The 8,490-nt window shown below is 37.7% G+C and overlaps 1 pseudogene; it reads right to left on the reverse strand.

The window, feature by feature from the left end:
* Positions 1-3,166: 3,166 nt before the first annotated feature.
* Positions 3,167-3,935, reverse strand: LOC138389584 (ARL14 effector protein pseudogene; annotated as a pseudogene).
* Between the last annotated feature and the right edge of the window lie 4,555 nt (positions 3,936-8,490).

The following is an 8,490-nucleotide window of genomic DNA, read 5'->3' on the forward strand; positions in this document are numbered from 1 at the left end:
CTAAAATATTCTTTTTGCCAGTGCTCAGTTGAAACATATGGACAAAGGAATTGATAAACTAATTGTACTTCTGACAACCAGGTCAGTGAACAATTAAAACTTAAAACAACATTTAATTCTCTGATCGAAAATGCCAATCCATCAAAGTAAAACTAGTCATCTTAAAGAAATGGCAAAATTAAAATTAAAAAGAAACAATAAAAATAAACTTTTACTGGTCAATTCAAACTAGCTGTATAAATTTAGTTTTAGTGGCCACAAAAATATTTCAAACTGTTAAAAACTCACTTGATTAAACTGAAGTACTGTATTTAGGAAAAAGAAAACAAAACCAAAAACTAACTTAGTGGCAATGTCCTAGTGACAGAAGCCTTTAGACAAAATGACAGGTAGCTGTCTTTAAAAAAGAAAGTGTAAAGAGGGAAAGGGTAAAAACCTGCCCAACAGGCACCATGAACACTATTCAGGTGATGGGCACACGAATAGCCCTGACTTAAGCATTGTAAAAGCTATCCATGTAGCAAAAGCATTTGTACCCCATTAATACTTTGAAATAAAATATGTAACATATAATAACCAGCTATGTCTACAATAATATGAGTAAAGGAAACTATTATCCAATGACAGCATACTGAGCAAGGCTACTGTACAAATATAAAGCAAATAAGAAATAACTCAGAAAAAAAAAAAGGTGCAAAGAGAAGATACCATTCCCCCATCCTCCAAACAGCACCCATGCAAATTCCAACATCAAGATTCAAAAAAATTCCAAAAAATTATTTATGCTCTATGTCTTAATCAGTGTTTCTCCACTCTTTTTTTCCTTATCATTTCATTAAGGAGCCTTTTTAGATCTTTTAATCCTAACCACCCCCCAAAATTTTAACACCACAGATATAGTATCTGTTTATGTACTGTATGTATACTCTGCTTTATACATAAAAACAATAAGATTCTTTTTGTCCCCCAAAACAAATTTTGACTAAGAATGCATGGTATACACAACAATAGGTTTGGAGTATTAAAACTTTTATTTTTTATTTGAAGAATAAGTAGGAAGAGGAGAAATATATTTTAGCACAGAGATATGTAGATTATGTTCAAAATAACTTATCCCTCAACTAGCTAGTTTTATTAAAATCAGTTGTCCCTGAAGTAGGCATTGTTCCCAGCTACGGACAGTCCTCATTTTGCACAGCAGTATGGGACCATAACAATGGCCATGCAAAGCAATCTTACTATAATAATCAATGGGGAAAATTATAATCATTCCATGACCTTTACTAATCTGTCAAAATATTAAAAATTCTTATTTACTATCAATTATAAATTTATAAGAAAATGCAAAAATGTTTAAAATATTTAGTACATTATAATTTAAAACATTAGAAACATTGAGAATTAAAGTGTTTTATTTCATTGTAAAAACTAAATAAGAATAGTTTGAGGCCAGATGCAGTGGCTCATGTCTGTCATCCGAGCACTCTGGGAGGCCGAGGCAGGAGGCTTCCTTGAGCTCAGGAGTTTGAGACCAGCCTGAGCAAGAGCCAGACCACATATCTATTATTAATAAAAATAGAAAAAGTTGGACAGATGTGGTGGCTCGCACCCGTTGTCCCAGCTACTCAAGAGGCTGAGGCAGGAGGATTGCTTGAACTCAGGAGTTTGAGGTTGCAGTGAGCTATGATGGCACCACTGCACTCTAGCTAGGGTGACAGAACAAGACTCTGTCTCAAAAAAAAAAAAAAAAAAAAAAAAAAGAGTAGTTTGATAGTGATTGCTTTTTTTGCCTTTTTTTTTTTTTTTTTTGGTCAAATAACTTGATACCGAGTAAACATCTTTTCTATACAATGGGAAATCGTTATATTCCTTTTAATTGTGGATCAGCTTCCACTATTTTATTATGTGTGCTTTCATGTTATATTTCTGAATCTACATTAAATATCCTTCAGTGTGAAATTTTTCACCATCGCTTCATCTGGGACATAGTTATCCTTTTCATCACAACCACTTTCCTCATTTATGTTGATAAGTTCCTCTGGGTCTCTAGAATAGCAGTAGTATCAACATTTCCATAATCAGTGATTTCTTCTACAACTCCATTTATGTGTGATTTAAATTTCACTTCCAGCATTGTCATTTTTCATTTCTTTGCTCCACCTTCATCTTCATTGGCCAATTCTTTTGACAGTCCAGTTTTGTGAAATGTCAAGTGGATGACAAAGAGAACACAACTACACTCTTAGCTGTGAATGAATTGAATAACAGATATGCAGGGACCAACCTCTGGCAGACTTTGAAAGAAGTAACATGATTGATCACTGATCATGAAGCACATCTGTTATTTATGTAGTGATTTGTACACTGAAGAACTAGCAGAGAAGTTCGTACTTCATGCAATTACTCATAGTTAATACACTGTGGTAAATGAAATTTGAACTGTGCTGTTAGGAGACTGGTGTTAATTGACTAAATCATGGTTACTGAAATTTCTGCCTTTGGAAATGATGCAAATTGAGGACTGCCTACACCCTACTTGTTTTCTTACTTTTTTTCTTTTCTTTTTTTTTGTGGAGAAAGAGTCTCACTCTGTTGCCCAGGCTACAGTGCCATGGCATCAGCCTAGCTCACAACAACCTCAAACTCCTGGGCTCAAGCAATCCTTCTGCCCCAGCCTCCCGAGTAGCTAGGACTACAGGCATGCACCACCATGCCTGGCTAATTTTTTCTACATATTTTTAGTTGTCCAGCTAATTTATTTATTTATTTATTTCTTTCTTTCTTTCTTTCTTTCTTTCTTTTTTTTTTTTTTTTTTAGTAGAGATGGAGTCTCATTCTTGCTCGGGCTGGTCTTGAACTCCTGACCTTGAGTGATCCTCCCTCCTCGGCCTCCCAGAGTGCTAGGATTACAGGTGTGACTCCTACTTGTTTATATGGACCCAGACAGGCTTAACACTCATTACTGATAGACAGCCCATCTAAGTTTATATCAAATAATGAATCTTAAATCACCCGAATACAAAATTAGTGCATAATGAGTGGATATTGAGATGGTTTTCAAATCGTTGTCATTTAGCGATCAAACTTAAAATGTGATTATCTCAGAATACAGAATTTTAGAAACAGAGAGAGGACCTCTAAAGATCCTATAGTTTGATATCTCAAATTATCCAGCATGTTTATTATAAATTATTTCTCCTCCTTCAATTTCGATTTGCTCATTATACAGCCACTTGAAGTCACAACTCATTCAGCTCTACATTTGGTAGAACCACAGGCAGGACAAGCACAGAAACATCCTAAGCAACCTTCATCAAGGCAGCCACAGAGGTCCATCCCACTGAAAAACAGGCGACCCTGGCTGTCTTACACCTTACTCTTCGCCGATACCAATACTCTTTGCTCTCTGAACCAATGGTTGCATTTTTTGTAAGCCTTCTTTTTTCTCTTTTACCAGTTTCTGGAGCAAATGCAGTTTATTTTCCTGGATTTGTAAATTGTAATGACCTCAAAGCTTTTAGCAGTTCTTCAATCTGATTAAGGTTTTCTTTTCTGATGGTCTTCAGAATCAACATCCACACTTCCACTGATTATCTGCATAGATTTTGGACAAAGCTTCCAACCAGGTAAAAGCTGTCTTCCAGATTTCACATTCAGAAAAGTGGCATCATCTGAGTCAATTACATGCAAATTTGGGGGGCTAGATTTTGTGTCTGTTAAATGGGTTACAACAGGACTTCTGCAAATCCTTAAATCTGTCAATGTAAATTTTTATGCAATGAAAGCAAATTGTGTTGTTCCCAGAAAGTATCATTCCAGTTCTAAGTTGAAGTATACCATTTGATGACAATTCTTACAAAAATCTCGAAACCTATGTGACAAGTATGACATTCATTTGTGGTATGAAGCAAGACTCAAATTGTACGTAGATTCATTACTCTTTATTACTCTTGATTCCATTAAATTTTTCCTGTTTTATTTTGTTTCGAAATTTCTCTTTAGTAGGTTGTGTGCTGATCACCCTTAGCTTGGGCTCTCCTCTGCCCAGGTTTGGGCAGGAACTGTGTCCATACAGGCCAGACTTAGTTGCCCACTTTCCAGCTTGTCCTTGCTCTACCTGACTGATGGTTCTTATTTGAAAGGTGAATTTGGAAATTATAGGGCTGATTGTGCCATAGTGTCTCTAACTGAGGTTATAGAAGATAATCCTCTTCCAGATGTAAAATCAGCTCAGCAGGCAGAATTGATTGCCATAATTCATGCTTGTCAATTGGCAAAAGACAAAACAGCTAACACTTATCCTGACAGCAGACATGCATTTGGAGTAGTTTATGATTTTGGAATGCTTTGAAAGCAAAGTGGGTTTCTGACCTATTTCAACCATTAAAAATGGTCAACAAGTCTCTGACCTCTTACAGGCAATCTAAAAACCCAAATCTTTGACCATTATCTAAATTCCTGGTCATTCAAAATTAAATAATTTGGAGAACAAGAGCAGCCATTTCGTTGATGCTGTAGCTAAGAATGGAGCCCTGAAGATTACATCAGACAAAGAATGTCTTGAAATGACCTTACTGACTTATTACCCTTCTAAAACTTCAGTAGAAAAAGCACAAATGGGAGCTCCCAAGAAAGAGATAGAGCTTTGGAAAGAAAAAGGAGCAAGTTTTCCCCACAAACAGGCTTATGGTATGGACCTAATAATAGAGCAATCTTTCCCTCAGGGCTTTTATTACCCCTTTTTCTATAGTATGTTCATAAGCTGACTCATTGGAATCCAGACAAAATAATGGCATGGGGAAAGCAACATTATTGGAAACCATCTCCTACTATTGCACAGAAGTTTTATTCTTGCTACACTATTTGTCTCAAACATAATTCTGGAAAACCCCTTCATGGGTCACAGGGACATTTTCCTTTACATTTAAGGGCCCTTTGAGATATGGCAGTTGGACTTTATCCAACTGCCTCCATCTCAGGGTTGTACATCTATTATGGTGCTAATTTGTATGGAGCATTTCCATGTTGATGAGCCATAGCCCAAGCAGTAAGTAAATTATTACTAGAAAAGATAATTTTTTCATGAGAAGTTCCATCTAAGCTCCTTTGCTAGCAAGGGACACACTTTACCAGTCAAGTAATTTGATCCACTTATAAAATTTGGCCTATATTCCAACATTTCCATTCTGTATATCACCCTCAATCCTCTAGACCAGTGAAACACACAAATGGTTTGATAAAAACTCAATTTGCAAAGCTAATGGAAGTTTTTAACCTTCCCTGGGCAAAGGCTTTCCCACTGCTTCTGCTCAACCTGCAATCCACCCTATTTGGAAATCATCAGCTCTCTCCCTTTGAAATAATAACAGAAAGGCCCATGAGACTAGATGAAGGAGCTTATGAACCTACCCTTCTTAAAGGTGATAGCTTCCATTATTGCCAAGGTCTTATGAAACTTATCACCATGAACTCCAAATTAATAAAGAATTCATTTCACAGCAAGCTCCTGGAAAATGAAGTTATCAAAAATCGTGGCCTACAGGCAAGGTGGCTCATGCCTGTAATCCTAGCACTCTGGGAGGCTGAGGTGGGAAAATCGCTTGAGGTCAGGAGTTCAAGACCAGCCTGAACAAGAGCAAGATCCTGTCTCTACTAAAAATAGAAAAAATTAACCAGGCGTGGTGGTGCATGCCTGTAGTCCCAGCTACTTGGGAGGTTGAAGCAGGAGGATTTCTTGAGCCCAGGAGTTTGAGGTTGCTGTGAGCTAGGCTGCCACCATGGCACTCTAGATCAGGCAACAATGTGAGACTTTGTCTCAAAAAAAAAAAAAAAAATCATGGCCTATAACCTGGAGATTTCGTTTACCAGAAACAACATCAAATAAGATTCCCTCCAACCCCACTGCAAGGGACCCTATCAAGTATTATTGAACAATCTCTGTGCTGCTAAATTTAAGGGTGTTGACTCATGGACTCATGCTTCTCATTTACAAAAGGCAGCCCTACCAGAATGGACATCTTCCGTCACTGGAGATCTTCAATTAAAGATGACCTACAAACTTCCTCCTGGCCAGGACAACAGGTAGCTGACATCTACTGTGATCTGCTTCCATCCAAGATACTGGACCAGGCCTGTATAACCAGTGCTCCATGATTCCAATGCACAGCACCCTTGAAATATTCTGTCTTTTTTTTTTCTGTTGACTGGAATACTTATTCTCTTAGGCCTCCTTCATATTTTAGGGATCCTTGCTTGGTGGTTTTGGTAAAATTGTCTCATACACACACACACACACACACACACACACACACATATTCTCTTAAGATATACTGTACTAGTCCTATTTGTATATACCTTAGCAGAATGCCTATGATCAGGTTTCTGTTTTTACTGTCTGTAATTAATTCAGTTATAACATGGAGGGATAATTCTCTCATCCGAATCTCACAAACCATTGCCACTGTTGGAAATTTGACAAAATGCTGGCTTTGTCACCCTAAACCATAAACCACTTTTGGCCACAATGACCCATTGGGTCACCAGTATTCCCGATTGCACTCATAACATAACTCAGGGGTTGCATAAAGCAAAACCTATTTATCTGGTCTGCCTGACTCATCCTAACCTGCCTGGCCCATGTTTCAGTTGAACTTACCAGAATCTCACTGTCAAATTAACTGCCACTTCACTCCCAAATGACAGTGGTAAAAACCATGATGCTGTCAGACAGTAAAAAAAAAAAAAAAAAAAAAAAAGTCCCTCCTGCTATCAAAATTCAACCCACCCTCTTGCTCTATTATTTCTGACCTATGGTTTAAAAATGCCCAAAAGCTGATGTACTCAAATTATAGTACACTTACCTGTGCTCCACCAGGATTGACTTTTGTCTGTGGAGGAGATCACTGTCCATGGGCCTATAAATGTCTGAGGGCATGGAATGATGAAGGGCAATGTCTTTTAGGATATTTGGTCACCACTCAAACTTCAAGGCATAACCACTGTTCTGCTTTAGATGAAGATTCTATGTGGAGAAAACCTAATTATCTCCCCAGCTATGGAGAAGCTAGCTCCATGTACTTTTGGGGGAGAACACTTTTTCCTTGGTGGGGTGTTGCTTTCCTTGAACACATGATCAGAAATCTTTCTGAAACCTTAGACAATATTGCTGGTGAAGCTGCTGCCTCTTTCACAGCTCAACAAAAGCTATTAATTCACTGGCTAAGGTTGTACTGGGCAATCACATTGCTTTAGATTATATATTAGCTGAGCAGGGAGGTGTGTGTGTGGTGGTAAATACCTCTTGTTGTGTATAGATAAACACTTCCCATGATGTAGAAACTCATCTAGGAAAAATTAGAAAAGAAGCCACTTGGCTATATAACAAATCCCTATAGAAGAACCAGGATTTAGTTTTCTTCCTGCTGTTTTTAGTTGGCTCCCTAATGGAACAGGTTCCCTTTGTCATTCTGGCATATAAATTCTCTTTTTCATTATAATCCTTGTGTGCATTATATTTCTACTATTCAAATTATTAAAATGTTATCTATTTCTCTTTGTTTTACTTCATCTGAGAAGTAAATGCATGGTACTCTGAAGGCTAGGGATGACTCAACAAGCGACAGCAGCTGTAGATCAATGATTTGACTGAGATCTCATGTTTTTGGTTTTTTTTGCCGCTTTGTGATGCCATCCCAATTTGGCTTTTGGGTGCTCTTAAAAATTCCTCACTGAGATGCCTCCTTTCCTCTCCCGCACTCTGCACCACCCTCCCACTCCCAGCGTGGGACAGGACTGTCAGGGCACCTTGACACTCAGATTTTGATCATCAATGCTTTCAAGAAGAAAGATTTTTGATCAAAAGGAGGAAATGAGGAAAGAAAAGAACTTTTATCTGAGAATAGCAAGCCCTTTCAAATTATCGGGCCCAGAGAGGCATTAAAATGAGACAGCAATCACATCTTACTTTCCCCCTTTGAACTATGTATCCATCTCTTGAAATTACTTGCTATTACCACAAGCAGCTATAAATTAACCTAATAACATGGCACTGTACGCTATATACTATATAGTTTAATAACGTATAGCCTATCACTAATCAATGTTATTTCTATAAACCAATGAGAATTCCTGACAAACAACTTTATATCAGCCTACTCCCTGTCCCTCTATTTTGCCTTTAAAAACTTGCTCGTTATAAAGGCCTAATGGAGCTCATGTCCAAGGTTACGTGGGTCTAAGTCTTCCAGGCAGCTGTTCTCACTTTGGCTCTAGTAAACTCTTTAAATCATATTTTGTGCTTCAGCCTCTTCCTTTTTGGTCAACACCTAAATGCTTCAATATCCTTTCTTGCTTCCTACGCAGATTAAAAAATTCCAAGGTCAACATTTATAGTCACTTAGTTGCACATATTCAATTCTTTACTCATCTCCCTCTTTATCTTACCTGCAGGCAAAAGCACAACCCTGGCTAAATCCACATCTCCACTATTCC

This window comes from Eulemur rufifrons, chromosome 8 (assembly GCF_041146395.1).
Source record: "Eulemur rufifrons isolate Redbay chromosome 8, OSU_ERuf_1, whole genome shotgun sequence".
NCBI classification, from domain to species: domain Eukaryota; kingdom Metazoa; phylum Chordata; class Mammalia; order Primates; family Lemuridae; genus Eulemur; species Eulemur rufifrons.